Source organism: Tenrec ecaudatus, chromosome 7 (assembly GCF_050624435.1).
Source record: "Tenrec ecaudatus isolate mTenEca1 chromosome 7, mTenEca1.hap1, whole genome shotgun sequence".
In the NCBI taxonomy this organism is placed as follows: Eukaryota; Metazoa; Chordata; class Mammalia; order Afrosoricida; family Tenrecidae; genus Tenrec; species Tenrec ecaudatus.
The window spans coordinates 153,847,057-153,862,431 of NC_134536.1; the positions used below are offsets into that span (position 1 = coordinate 153,847,057).

The window sequence follows — 15,375 nt, forward strand, 5'->3', positions numbered from 1 at the left end:
GTTTGAAGTGCTTTTGGGTAGATTTCCAATATGGAAGGAAGAGACACCAGCTGTGAACCGCTTCCTATTTGACACTCAGTATTTCCCATATCACCCTTCCTACATTAGTCTTAAGACTCTAGGCAAACAAGAATGAGCTCTTCTTCATTATCTATGTATGAGAACTCATTTTGAGGCCCTGTTGAGAGCTACACTGGACTCTAGATGAATCCACAGGCGGATGGAGAGGGCATGAAGAGCTTTGCACTTGTCTGAACCGTGCTGATCACCTCAAGGCCCTTAGTAAACAATCTTCCTTTAGGTCTGATGTGCATTCCTCTTTGTGAACAGTATCACAACAGACGGGCATAAATATGCAGAGATGAAGGAAATGCAGTTACTCCGTTTTCATTACCAAAATCCTCACCCAGATAACAAAAGGATCTCCTCACGTGCTCCTGCAGAATGGGTTCCAAACAATCATACCCTCCAGGAAATGAAGGGACTTCTGAGTGGACAGGAGTCCCGGATGGTGCAAATGATTAACATAGTTTAGCTAATAACTGAAGGGTTGGCAGTTTAAGCCCGCCCCCCACCCTCCACCCCCTACTCCCCTGCCCCAAAGACCTGGTTATCTACTTCCAAAACCTCAGCCCCTGGTTTTCTGGTTCCTGATTACTGACCTGAGTTTTCTCTGCATTTGGCACAGCTGGAAAAAGAGCTGGTGGGTGTGAACTGACTACCTTTTGTTAGTAACAGAGCGCCTAATCACTATGCCACCAGGGCTCAGAAACCAAGAATAAGTCCTAGCACAGGGCTGTCACTAGTGCTAGAGTTACATGCTCACCCTCTCTTCTGCCTGGAAGCTTGACGGCACTGGGGCTCCACTCAGCTGTAAAGCTGTACCCTTGTTCTGAACTGGCATAGTCTTCTACCTCCATGGCCATCCATCCTACTTCTAATCGTCTGCCCTGCTAGAATTTCTGAAAGTAGGGGTAGGCTGGTTTTGTGGTGGCACAAATCTGTGGCAGGATGATCGTGAGCAACCTTGGCATGCCAATCCAGGTGAGAGGAGTGCCTACGAGGGGGTGGGAAGGGGCTTAGTCAAGAGAAGGATAATCACGGCTTCAGTCAAAACAGTCCATAAGCTAAGGAACCCTGAGGTTCTGTGAGTTAGAGGTTGGGCTGCTAACTTCAAGGTGATTCAAAACCTACCAGCTAGTCCACAGCTAAAGATTTATAGCTTTGGAAATACTATGCAGGGGGACCCTTTAAATATGAATTGACTTGGTAGCTGTGAGTAGTACTTTATACTTTAAAATTTGAACATCTGCATAGTAGTCAAAGATCACTGGTAGTGCAGTCGTTAAGCAATCAGCTGCTAACCAAAAGGTCAGCAGTTTGAACCCACTAACAACCCTGTGGAAGAATACACGATGATCTACCCCTGTTAAGAAGATTTATAGTCTTGGAATTCCTCTGAGGGTCTCTCCACTCTGCATAGCGCTCTCAACTCAATGGCTACGGGTTTGTGTGTGTGTGTGTGTGTGTATGTGTGTTATAACAGTCTACTGACATATAATTCACAAATCATACAATAGTTTAAACATTTTTTTTCTTATGCGGGGGGGGGATGCCAGGGCAAGTGGAGGCTTCCCGAGAGAGGGTGGGGATGGGGGCGCTGGAAAGCGCTCCCCCGTGCGGGGAGGATGGCAGTGAAATTGAACACGAGTTTAAACATATTAAAAGAGTATGCAATCATCACTACAATTAGTTTTAGAATTTTTTCTTCATTAACTAGCTCCCCTTTCCCCAAACTTCCTCTCATATACCCAAGAAGCCATTCAGTTACTATCTCTATAAATTTACCTATCCTAGATAGGTTAAGGAAAAACATACAAAACAAACAAAAAAAGAATACAAAAATAAAAGAGAAAAACCTTAACTGAAAATATATCAAAATAATAAGAACTAGGACAAATAATAAAAAATAGAGAACAAAAGATAAGTTGTTAAATTTTAACTTAACTATATCTATATTAGCCAACTTTTCTTTTTCTCTTTATTATTTTTTTTAATTTTAAAAATTTATTAGGGGCTCATACAATTCTTATCACAGTTCATACCTATACATACATCAATTGTATAAAGCACATCCATACATTCCCTGCCCCAATCATTCTCAAGGCATTTGCTCTTCACTTAAGCCCCTTGCATCAGGTCCTCTTTTTTTTTCCCCTCCCTCCCCTTTCCCCCCTCCCTCATGTGCCCTTGGTAATTTATACATCGTTATTTTGTCATATCTTGCCCTATCCGGAGTCTCCCTTCCCCCCTTCTCTGCTGTCCCTCTCCCAGGGAAGAGGTCACATGTGGATCCTTGTAATCAGTTCCCCCTTTCCAACCCACTCACCCTCCACTCTCCCAGCATCGTCCCTCACACCCTTGGTCCTGAAGGTATCATCCACCCTGGATTCCCTGTACCTCCAGCCCCCATATGTACCAGTGTACAACCCCTGCCCTATCCAGCCCTGCAAGCTAGAATTCGGATCATGGTAGTTGGGGGGAGGAAGCATCCAGGATCTGGGGGAAAGCTGTGTTCTTCATTGGTACTACCTCGCACCCTAATTAACCCATCTCCTCTCCTAAACCCCTGTATGAGGGGATCTCCACTGGCCGACACTTGGGCCTTGGGTCTCCACTCTGCACTTCCCCCTTCATTTAATATGGTATATATATATATATATATATATATATATATATATATATATATATATATATACATATACACATATATACACATACATACATACACTTATATCGTCGTTGTTTTTTTTGCATTCATGGAGGTCTAGACAAAGACATGTACATGCAAATATATATAGGAGGATGGGGAAGTAGATCTATGTGTCTATATTTATAGGTCAAGTATTAAGGTGGCGGAAGGACCTTGGGCCTCTACTCAAACACTCCCTCAATGCATGAATACCTTCTTTTATTAAATTGGAACTCTATGATGCTCACTCTCCCGACACAACGGCTGGAGCCAAAGTGGGTGAACAAGTAAATGTGGTGAAGAAAGCTGATGGTGCCCGGCTATCAAAAGAGATAGTGACTGGGGTCTTAAAAGCTTGAAGATAAACAAGCGGCCATCTAGCTCAGAAGCAACAAAGTCCACATGGAAGAACACACCAGCCTGTGTGATCGAGTGGTCCCGAAGGGATCAGTTACCAGGCATCAAAGAACAAAAAATCATATCATTGACTGCACACCTCCATGATAGGATCGCTGAAGACAAATGGGTGCATAAGCAAATGTGGTGAAGAAAGCTGATGGTGCCCGGCTATCAAAAGAGATAGTGTCTGGGGTCTTAAAGGCTTGAAGGTGAACAAGCGGCCATCTAGCTCAGAAGCAAAAAAGCCCACATGGAAGAAGCACACCGGCCAGTGCGATCACGAGGTGCCAAGGGACCAGGTATAAGGCATCATGCAAAAAAAAAAAAAAAATTAGCCAACTTTTCAATGTGGATTAAGCCTTGGCGAATCCTTCTGACCACTGATGAGAGATGTGAATAGTCTTGTGGGGTTTTTTGGGTTTTACATAGGAGTTCATTAGGAAAAAGGATGCAACTACCTAGAAATACATTTTAAAACCACTGAAATCGAATACTCTCTAGGGCCTCTTTGCTATCCAGAAATTCTATGATTGTTCTTCCACAAGAGAGAAATAAGCATACTAACAGAAGAGCAGGAAGCAGGTCTCCTGAACAACTCTGTCCTTTGTTCTGCCGAATTCAAAGAGAGAAAGAGGTTGCTATTTGTTTCATAAGATGTTATCTATTTTTTTGGCCAATATTTTTAAGGAGTAGACTGTCTTTAATTATAAATCAGAAATTTAACTTGATAACAAATACCAAGTTCCTTCAAAGTTTGTGCCACAGTCAGTTGCTTCAATATTGTCAGACGGTCTGGTATGCAGAGTCCATTAAGATGCAGTGGCTCACGGAATTTACCTTCCTTTTGTAGGGTCCAAATAAACCAACAGTATTTTAAGCAGGTTTATACCCCTAGGTGGAAAATACAGCCACTTGAACACCACTTTGCCTTTAAGAATATTGCTGTAAGAACATTATCTTCTAAAAGCTGGAAGCACAAGGAATCTAAGACAGATAGTGATACCAAGAGGGTAAGGGGAAGGTGAGGGGGAAAGGGGAAATGGATCACATGATGTACCTATAACTCCCTCCCTGGGGGACGGACAACAGATACGTGGGTGAAGAGAGACATCAGTTAGTGTAAGACATGGAAAAATAACAATAATTTATAAATGATCAAGGGTTCATGAGGGAGAAAAGGCGAGGGAGGGAGAGGGGGAAAGGAGAATCTGATACCAAGGGCTCAAGTAGAAAGAGAATGTTTTGAAAATGATGGTAACAAATGTACAAATGTGCTTGACACGATGGATTGTGATAAGAGTTGTACAAGCCCCTAATAAAATGATTTTTAAAAAGGAAAAAAAATTATCTTCCCTAAATTGTCAACTAGAGGAACTAAAATCTCAAAAGTAAGAAGAAAGTTTTTCTCCCAGATGAGTCGTAACAGGAACAGCCATATGCATTCACCACAGCATTGCCCACAATAGTAAGAACACTGAAACAAGCTAAATGCTCATCAGTAGAAGAATAGATAAAGAAACTCTGGTACATAGCACAGAATGAAATACTGCACACTGCTAAAAAACAATGATGGAACAGCTTATGACATGGATGGACCTGGACAACACAGTCCTGCATGAAACTAATCAATCACAAAAGGGTAAATGTTATGTGAGGCTACTGTTAAGAAAATTAAAAACCAAGGCAAAGACATTCATACCAATGGGAACAGGCTATAGAAACTGCCAAGGACTGGAAGATAAAGCAACAGGCTAGACTGTGGACAGGTTGCGTTGGGTGTAATAAAAAATAACAGGCTACAAGAGGGCAAAGAGAAATCACAGAGTAGATAAAGAGCAGATTGTTGGATAGTTCGATTACTTTCAACTGTTGAATGCAACAACGCTGATGATCTGAAATAAAAACCACCAAATTTACAAAAATAAATATTTTTAAAAATCACCAACAATGAAAAGCCAAGTCCATGGGAAAGAAATTCTTTGCAGCCTGACTTTTATTGAATCTAGTTCTTTAAGGGAGCCGACTACATTTATTATGACTGTCAGGGTTCACAAACCTATCGTTTCAGAAGCTAGAAGACAAATAATGAGAAGTCGGAGTACATTAATCCAGGCATGTTCCTAACATATTAAAATCAGAGCACATTTATGAGAGGGAGCAAGCTGTAGGGGAAATGCACTCTTATCTAGAGAAAAAGAATCTAGGATCTGTCATTTACTAGCTATGCGACCTGGGAAGGTTAGGTAATTTGATGCAGCCTTGAGGCTCACCTGTTAAAGTGGGAAAGATATTTTTATAAATTGGTTATCAAGCATAACTATACTCTGTATGTAAAACTGCTTATTGAACTATAAAATATTGTATGGAGACAGAAGTTATAAGGTTTACGATGCTGTTGTTAGGTATCCTCCACTTTGTTCTGACTCATAGAGACCCCATGTACAAAAACAGCAAACCCTGTTTGGTTCTACACCATTCTCAAAGTTGTTGTTACGTTCAAATTCATTATTGAAGCCACTGTCAGCCTCTCCCATTGAAGACCTTCCTCCCTTTTGCTGACCCTCTACCTTACTATGATGTCGCTCTCTAAATGCTGATCCCTCCCGACAGCATATCCAGATTTGAGAAATAAAGTCCCGCTATCCTAGCTCCTAAGGAGTAATCTGGCTGTACTTCTTCCAAGATAGATTTGTTTGTTCCTCTGGAAGCCCGTGGTATCTTTAATATTCTCCAATACGAAGGCCTAAATCCTTTTCCAGTCTTCCTTGTTCATTACTTAGCATTTATACACATAGGAGGCAATTGAAAATATTATGTCGTGAGGCAGGCACACCTTGGTGCTGAAAGTGGTGTCTTTGCTTTTTAACATTTTAAAGGGCTCTTCTGAGGCAGATTTACCCAACGAAACCCTTGATGTGATGTCTGTACTGTTGCTTTCATGGGCACTGAGTGTGGATCTAAGAGAAATTACATCCTTGGCAGCCTCAGTCTTTCCTCCATGTACACGATGATGTCTATGGGTCTAGTTGTGAGCATTTTTGCTTTCTCCATGTTGAGGTATAATCCATATTACAGTCTGTAGCCTTTGATCTTTATCAGTAAATGCTTCCGATTCACTTTCAGCAAACAAGTGCTGCAATAATTTCTTTGAGAAGAATTAACAATAGACTAGTTCCAAGGAGTTGGAGATTAAAGATATCCCGAATGTCCAACTCTTCCAAGGTGCCATTCTGCTCCATTCTTCACCCACCCCTCCTTTGGGGACCATACCTGGACTCTTTGATTTGCTGCAACACCCCATGCTGCAACGTCTCATGTGGTGATAGGTGCTTTCAGCCCCAAATCTAAAGGTCAGGCAGAGGTGAGCCAAATCTCGGGTCCTGAGCCAGAAACCAGAAATGTCAAAAAGTCACAGGAGGTCTTCTGGCTTCTACTAAAGCTCAGTCTGGAAAAAGAGGTGTGGCTTTCTATGTGATACGTCTACAACTGAACGGTGGTACAGAATATGTACCCCATGCAAGAAAAATCAAAATGATGTCTTCAGTCACATTGCCTAGTAGTCTTAAAGATGCCCCCAAGGAAAAGAGTGTGACTTGAATTATACCCTTTCCTAAAGTCAGATTTAAAACCATTTTATTGGGGGCTCATACAACTCTGATCACAATCCATCCATCCATCCATTGTGTCAAGCACATTTGTACATTCGTTGCCATCGTCATTCTGAAAACATTTGTTTTCTGCTTGAGCCCTTGATATCAGCTCCTCATTTTCCCCCTCCCTCCCTGCCTTGCTCCCCCTCCCTTATGAACACTTGATAATTTATAAATCATTATTTTATTATATTATACAGTGTATAAAATACACTATTATTTTGTTATATTGTACATCTCCCTTCACTCACTTTTCTCTTGTCCATCCCCCAGGAAGGAGGTTATATGTAGATCCTTGAAATCGGTACCTCTTTCTATCCCACCCTCCGTGTACCCTCCCAGTATTGCCACTCTCAGCACTTGTCCTGAAGGGATCATCCACCCTGGATTCCCTGTGGTTTCAGTTCCTATCTGTAACAGTGCACACCCTCTGTGCTAGCCATATTTGTAATTGGGATCGTGGGGGAGGGGGAGGAGGAAGCATTTAGGAACTAGAGTAAAGTTGCATATTTCATCATTGCTACACTGCACCCTGACTGGCTCTTCTCATCCCCACAACCGTTCTGGAAGGGGATGTCTAGTTGCCTACAGATGGGTTTGGGGTCCCCAATGTGCACTCCCCCTCACTCACAATGATTTTATTTTTTTGTTCTTTGATGCCTGATACCTGATCCCTTCGACACCTCGTGATCACACAGGCTGGTGGGCTTCTCCCATGTGGGCTTTGCTGCTTCTGAGCTAGATGGCCGCTTGTTTGCCCTCAAGCCAGGTCCTAATCCTACCCTAAACCTGCCTATTAGCATAGTAGAGAACACCCTCCAAAATGGGATGGCAGTCACAGGCATAGAGGCCATAATTATAATACATCACATAAGGAATTGTGGCTAGATGAAGCATACTAATGGACCTTAATTCAACCAGGTTGGGTCAACTGCATGTTGCAATACGCCTTCTTCTGATTCTAATGCATTCTATGCTTCTTTACATCGTCCAACTTCTTGGATTGTATGCTCAGCATACAGATTGAGTCAGTATGGTGAAAGGATACAACCTCGATGTATACAATTTCTGGTTTTAAACCAAACAATATCCCCTTGTTCTTTTTCAATCACATGCCTCTTGGTCTACGGACAGGTTCCACATGAGCACTATAAAATTTCCATTCTTCTCAATGTTATTCATAATGTTATGATTCGTACACACTTTGTGCAGTCAACGAAATACAAGTAAACACATTTCTAATGTTCTCTGCTTTCGGTCAATATCCACCTGGCATTAGTAATGATATCCCTCCCTCGTTCTCCATCTTCCTCTAAATCCAGATTGAATTTCTGGTAGTTCCCTGCTAATGCACTGTTGAAACCATTTTTAAAATGGTATTCATTAATATTTTACTTATGTATGATATTGATATTATTTGACCATTTCCACATTGCGCTGAACAACCTTTCTTTGGAATGGGCATATATATAGATCTCTGCCGGTGCGTTGGAATAGGTGAGTGAGCACTTCTAGCATTGCCTAAGTTTAATGCAACATCTCAGTTGGTATTCTGATAGAATGATAATGACTAGAGCCTGATTTTCAACAATGCCTTTTGAGCAGCTTAAACTCCTTCTTGCAGTACCAAAGATATGTGGTAAACTCTCAAAACCAAGTCCACGGTCATCAAGTCCATTATGACTCCTAGGGAAGAGTAGAACTGCTGATTAGGGTTTGTAAGACAACAAACTATGATAGGAGCAGAGAGCCTCATCTTTCTCTTGTAGAGCAGCTGATGGATTTGAATGGCCAACCTTATGGTTAGAGGCCCGTGCTTAACCTACAGTGCTACCAGGGCTTCTACTGAGTTAAAGGTAGTTGTATTTAATTGCAAAATAATAATTTTTCTCACATTTAAAATTCTGAGAGTTTTAAAATATGTCAAAGAACAATATGTATTAGGGGCAGTATATTTTCTATATTAGAAATTATTTCTATAGTAGAGGCAGCAGACTGTTCTTTCTACTGGATTGCAGGGGCTTTGGAGATAAGAGTCACCATGAACCATGTGGAGCAGCGTTGGCACTTAGCCGATATAGTTAATGGGTATATGAGAAGAGGGGCTGGGAGAAGGATTTTCAGTCAAGGCAGAGAAGTTAATTCAGAAAGTTATGGTGATTGTTTTTGAGTAATCTTGATAGGCAATCATGGGGGCTAACTATGGAGAAATTGTAAGAGAATGTCAAGCCGCATTGGTTAGAAAAAGGCCAGGACAGATGTACCATCATTCTTCCCCCAGCCCTCATGCTCATTCTTCAAAGGTAACAAGGGCTATCTTAAAAGAATGTCCTTGGGAAACTTTGATCTGTCCACTATACAGACGTGAACTTGCTCCTTCGGATTTCCCTTTGTTTCTAAAACTCAAAGACTATTTCAAAGGAACATGATTTGAATCCCTTGGGGATACCGAAACTGCTTGCAGCTTTGGCATGACAAAAATTGACAGGTGCAGAATTTGGTGGGGAAATAGTTAGAGAGATGAAAGCTACACCTTAGAAGTGTATACAGCTACATAAGAGATGTACCTCGAAGCAATACTTTCACATTTTAATATTTTTGTTTAATAAAGGCTTCCATAAATTTGAAGCAATACTTTTTGATTTACAATCAATTTACAACCCTGCAGCCAAACCTCTTACCTTACTGGCCTCTGAGGCCCTGGGAGATAACACATTGTGTGAGAAGTTTGGTGCAGATGTAATCAGTAAAAAAAATTTCACTTTTGCTATTATTTTTGTTGCTGTTGTTTTCTTCCCTTCTTCCATCTTTCCTGCTGTGTTCTCAAGAGCCCTCCCCCTGGGGTGCCCATCTCTCCCATAAAGCATATATGCACACACAATAATACTACCAAAGGAGCCAGAACCCCACCTACAATGCAGTTTTAGGTTTCTTTTCCCCTTTGAATTTTGTACTTTTATTGTATTATTTTTTACTAGTTCTCTCCCACTTCCTCTTCTGGTATGACTCCACCCTCTAGAGAATACAAATTTCCACCAGGCAAAAACAGGAAGGTCTAGAGATTTTGGCAAATCCACCCGAACAAGGAATTATATTGTTCCCCTCTGACGGCCAAGACATGCCCAACAGAACTTCAGCACTCACAAGCCGAGTCTTTTGTCTCTTGTCCTTTTCCACGCACATCCACCCATGATCTCTTTCTGCATTCTCTCTTTTCCCTCATTAAATATATTTCCATGAAATTTATTTTTATTAATCTCTTGGTCTATATAGATACCCACTTATTATTACTATCATTACTTTTATTCTCTCACTTCTCCCCCACTTTTGCCATTTACCCATATATCTCCTCGTTCTCCATTTAAACACTTTATGCTTTCTAGCTCCTATTAGACCTCTCCCACATCACTAGACAGAGCCAACAACCTCTCCATGACCCAGCAGCTCACACACCACCAATAGCTGTACCATGATGCTGCAGAAACAGCTGTCAACCACAGTAAAACCACAAAATCAAGAAAAACAACCCCAAAAAACACTCAAAACCCAATGGGGTACTGTGAAGGAGAGGCCCTGGAACTACCCAAAACAGAATTCAAAAGAATGATGTTTAGGTCCTTTGAAGAGACTTGAAGAACAGTCATGAGAACTGTGATAGTTTATTGTGCCGGCCTGGCCGATAAACACAAGTAGGATTAACTGAAGGGCAGAGGGATAAATGGCTCGGTGAGCCTCGCCTTGCTTTCTGTGCCTCAGTTTAAAGGAGTACACTACCTGTGGGATGCCTAGCCTGTGGACTGTGTCACTGTAAGTTGAGGTCCCTTTAAGCCCACACGATTGGAACGTTCATCTCTGGAGCTGGGGACCGACAGTTGATGACAGTTGGGGACCTGCTGTTTGCTGCCTGGAGATATATAGCCCAGCTCTCTCTACAGAAAGGGGACTGGCAACTGGCAGCTCTCAAGCCTTAAAGGACTGCTAGTGTCTCCCTGCTTTGTAATTTAACTGTTAATTTCTTGTATTAGCTATCTGTATATAATTTAACGGTTCATTTCTTGAATTATATATCTATCTTTATAAATATATTTATATATAATTACTAGCAATCTGGTTTGTCTCTCTAGAGAACCCTGTCCAACACAAGAACAATAGATGAAACTGAAAAATTAAAATCCTTAAATCAAAAGGAATACCAAAAATAAACAATGAGATGACAGAATTAGGAAGAATTAAGACTTGAGGAATAGAATGGAGGAAAAAGAGAGAAAAATCAGTGAGTTCAAAACCATCATTCTGACTACAATCAACGAGACAATCACCAAAAAATGTGAAGGAATCTAAAGAAAGTCTGAGAAAGATGTGGGGACACTATATATATATATATATATATATATATATATATATATATATATATATATATATATATATATATATATATATATATATACACTTATATATACTCATATATAAGTCGAGTTTTCAACACATTTTTAATGTAGTTTTTGTGGTAAAATTAGGTGTCTTGGCTGATATCGGGTTGTCTTATACTCTAGTATATATGATACATCTTATCAGGATTGTAGAGCAAGAAAAAACAAAACAAAACAAAATCTACAGAGGAAATAGTATGAGAAATCAGGGAAGAAAACTCCTTCAACATCACAAAGGAGGCTAAAATAACTATTCAAAAAACTGAGAGAACCCCAAATAAGATAGAACATAAAAGAAAACTTAATTACATCTTCGTGTTAAACTCTAATTTCAAGGAAAAGAACAGAGCCTGAAGGCAGCTAGAGAGTCACCTACACAGTAAAGCCATTAAGGATAACTCGAACTTCTCAGCCGAGGCTATGCAGGCAACAAGACAATGGAGTAATATATGTAAAATTCTGGAAAAAAATAAAACAATAAAATAACTGTGTCACCCAAGAATCCTACATCCAGCACAAAATTATCCCTCAAATATGAGAAAGAAATAAAGATATTTCAAGATGAGGAAAAACTAAAGGAACCTATAAAAACAGGACCAGCATTAAAAAAAATAACTGGATCACTCTGAACAGAGCATCAATAACAACAACAGAGAACCTGAGAGCTTCAGATAGGACCACACCATTCAGAAACCAATACAAAGAAAACAATACTCAAAATAATACAGACACAGAGAGGAACAAAGACAATAATAAAATAAAGCAAAAACTGAAAAGAGAGGAGTTGCTGCCAGGGGCTCAAGTGGCGAGCAAATGTTTTGAGAATGCTGTACAATGAATGTACAAATTGATGCATGTATGGATTATGATAAGAGTTGTATGAGCCCCTAATAAAATGATTTAAAAAACAAAGAAAAGAAAGAGAGAGAAGAAACCAAACACCAACACAGCAAAATGCCAGCAACAAATATATCAATATATCAGTGATGACACTTAATGTCAATGGATTAAATGTACCAATCAAGCAAGAGAAGAGTAGCAGATGGGATTAGAAAACCAGAACCATGTTATGCTGCCTACAAGAGACAAATGTAGGCTAAAAATCAAAGGATGGTGAAAAGTCGGCCAAGCAAATGGCAAACATAAAGAGACCGCAGTGGCAAAATTAATCTCTGATAAAAAACTTTTTAAAGATATAAAGGCAAATAACATAATGAGAGGTAGGAATGCCAAACTACAGAACAGCTAAAGGAACAAGAACAATACGCCAGGAACATATACTTTTAATAAACATACATGTACTCAATTAAAGTCTTTCAAAATAAATCTGTCAAATAGTAGTAGGAGGCTACAATGTATCACTCTCAAGGAAAGACAGATCATCAAGAAAGAAACTAAATAAAGCAGGCGTCCTCAAACTAGGGCTCACGGGCCACAAGTGGCCCACCGAGGACATTTATCTGGCCCGCCAGGTATTTTGCCCTGTTTGGTTTTTTACTTCAAAATAAGATATATGCAGTGTGCACAATTGTTCATAGTTCTTTTTAACTATAGTCCGGTCCTCCAACGGGTCTGAGGGACAGTGAACTGGCCCCCTGTTTAAAAAGTTTGAGGACCCCTGAAATAAAGAAACAGAAGTGATAATACGATCAACCAGCTCAACCTCTTACAGATATACAGAGCACTTTGCCCAACTACACCAGAGTATATATTCTCCAGCACACACAGTGCATTCTCTACAAGAGATCATGGTAGAGCAAGGGTCTGCAAAGTATGGCTCATGAGCCACATGTAGCTCTTGTCATATATACATTGAAATAAAATTGAAAATTAAAATAAAATAAGCATAGTTTCATTTTTAGATAAAGGTGATTTCACTGTAAAATATATTTATGGCTCTTGAATAATTGTTAAATTGTGAAGGATGGGATTGGCTCTTCCATCTCAAAAATTTGCACACCTCTGTGGTGGACCACAAAGCAAGCCTCAACAAATTAAAAAGCATTGAGATCCAACAAGCCATTTTTCAAATCACAGTACTATGAAACTGGAAACCATCAGTAGAACAGGGACATAAAGACAAACACAAGGAGACTGAACAACAGACTCCTTAAAAACAACTGGTGAAATTAAAAAATGAGAAAAGAACAACATACTGAGCCTCATAAGACACAGCAAAAGCAGTTGTCCAAGGGCAATTTATAGCAATCAATGCACATCTGAAAAAAGAGAAGATATCTAAAAGCAACCTTAACACAACACCTCCAACAACTAGAACAAGATCAACTACATAAAGCCTTCAATAATAAAAGAAAAGAAATCACAAAGGTAAGAGCAGAAATAAATGGGAAAACAAATTTTTTTTAAAAGGAAAAAATCAGTAAGAAGTAGGTTCTTTGAAAAGATCAATAAAATTGACAGGTGGCTCAAAACATAGCAAAGGAAAAGAACAAAAAGATGCAACTGTCTAGAGTTACAGGTGGAAAGGGTAACCTGATCCCCAAACATCACAGTCATTATACTGAAATCCAACAGTCAACATCGCACCCAATGGGGAAACACTGAAAACACATCCCCTGCCAACTGGAACTAGACAAGGGTGCCCTTTATCACCACGTATTCAGCATCATGCCGGAAGTCTTAGCCAAAACCATTAGGCAACAAAAAGAAATCCAGGGAATACAATGGACAAAGGACTAATTATTAAAATTATAAAATTCTGCAATACCTTAACAAGAAACACATAAGTAATCCAATTAAAAGTTGGGCAAAGGACATGAATAGACAATTCACAAAGGACAACTTTTAGATGGCTAACAAACACATGAAGAAATGCTCACAATCATGAGCCACTTGGGAGATGCACATCAAACCAATGATGAGTTATCACCTTGCATGCCCGATAGCCCAATTCAAAAAACAGAGTACAGCAAACTCTAAGAGAGAGGGTAAGGAAAGACTGGAAGTCTCGTACACTGCTAGTGGACTTGCAAGTAGGTACGACCATTGTGGAAATTTATATGACGATACCTAAACAACTGACAATAGAAATGCCACATGACCAAGCAATCTCTTTGCTGGGTAAATACATACATGCAAGCATGCATGCATACATACATACATACATACAGCAGAACATGAATAGGTATGTACTCTACCATGTTCAGTTTACAATAGGAAGAAGCTGGAAACAGACCAGATACCCATCAGTAGAAGAATGGATAAAGAAACTCTGATACATACACACAATAGAATATTATGCATTCCAAAAAACCCCAAACAAGTGATTAAACACCTCCTGATATGAATGGACCTGATACGAATTGACCTGGAAACCATTATGCTGAGTGAAGTTAGTCAATGACATAAGGACAAATATCGTAAGAATCCACTACCACAGGGACAAAAGCCAAGACATAGGCAGGCTTCTGCTGTTAGGTCATGTAATCTTCTAATCTGGTCCCAAGCCATGAGGCAGAGGGCCTTCCTAGTGCCCATGAACCACATATCACCCTGTTTAAATGTACACATCTTAAAAATAATTTGGACAGAGACCTGCTCTCAACTGAGGTCAGTTTTTCAAGAGGTGAGGTCAGTTTTTCAAGTTGCTGCCATACAACCCTGTGCTAAGATCTCCCCAAATCAACAGATGCTCCTACCAGAGTGATAAGTGAACTTCACTGGAAATTCAAGCCAAAATGTGGGAAGGGAGGCATTATGTCTCGGATAAGATACATGCATTTCTGTTGGTGGGTAAACCAAGAAGAACAATCTCCTTTTGGGAAAAAAATTCTTTACAATGCTTATATAGAACCCAAGGGGAGAATATGTGCCCAGGACTATGTTCCTACTTGGGCACTTTTGACCTAGTTTCTATCCAGCTCTTGGTGACCCAGGTCTGTGCTATAGGCTACTGGGACGTTAGACTCTGTCCTTTTGAGGTGTGTAACATCTTTTATAGATTATCCCTGAAGGACTCTATGTGGAAGCACCTCTATAACTGAGCTTTACCTTGAACTCACCTGTAGTACATTTATGAAAATAATATATACCCTTGGACTAGAGGCTGAAATGTCTTAGTGCTATAAGAAGCAGATGACTGCTGTCCCAATGTTATGTTTGAGGCAAACCCAGTTAACAATGA

At 40.0% G+C, this 15,375-nt stretch overlaps 1 protein-coding gene across 1 annotated transcript in view; it reads right to left on the reverse strand.

Moving 5' to 3' along the window:
* The window catches only part of BPHL (biphenyl hydrolase like), a 71,471-nt gene that overhangs the window by 9,928 nt on the left and 46,168 nt on the right, over window positions 1–15,375 (reverse strand). The window lies entirely within an intron of this gene.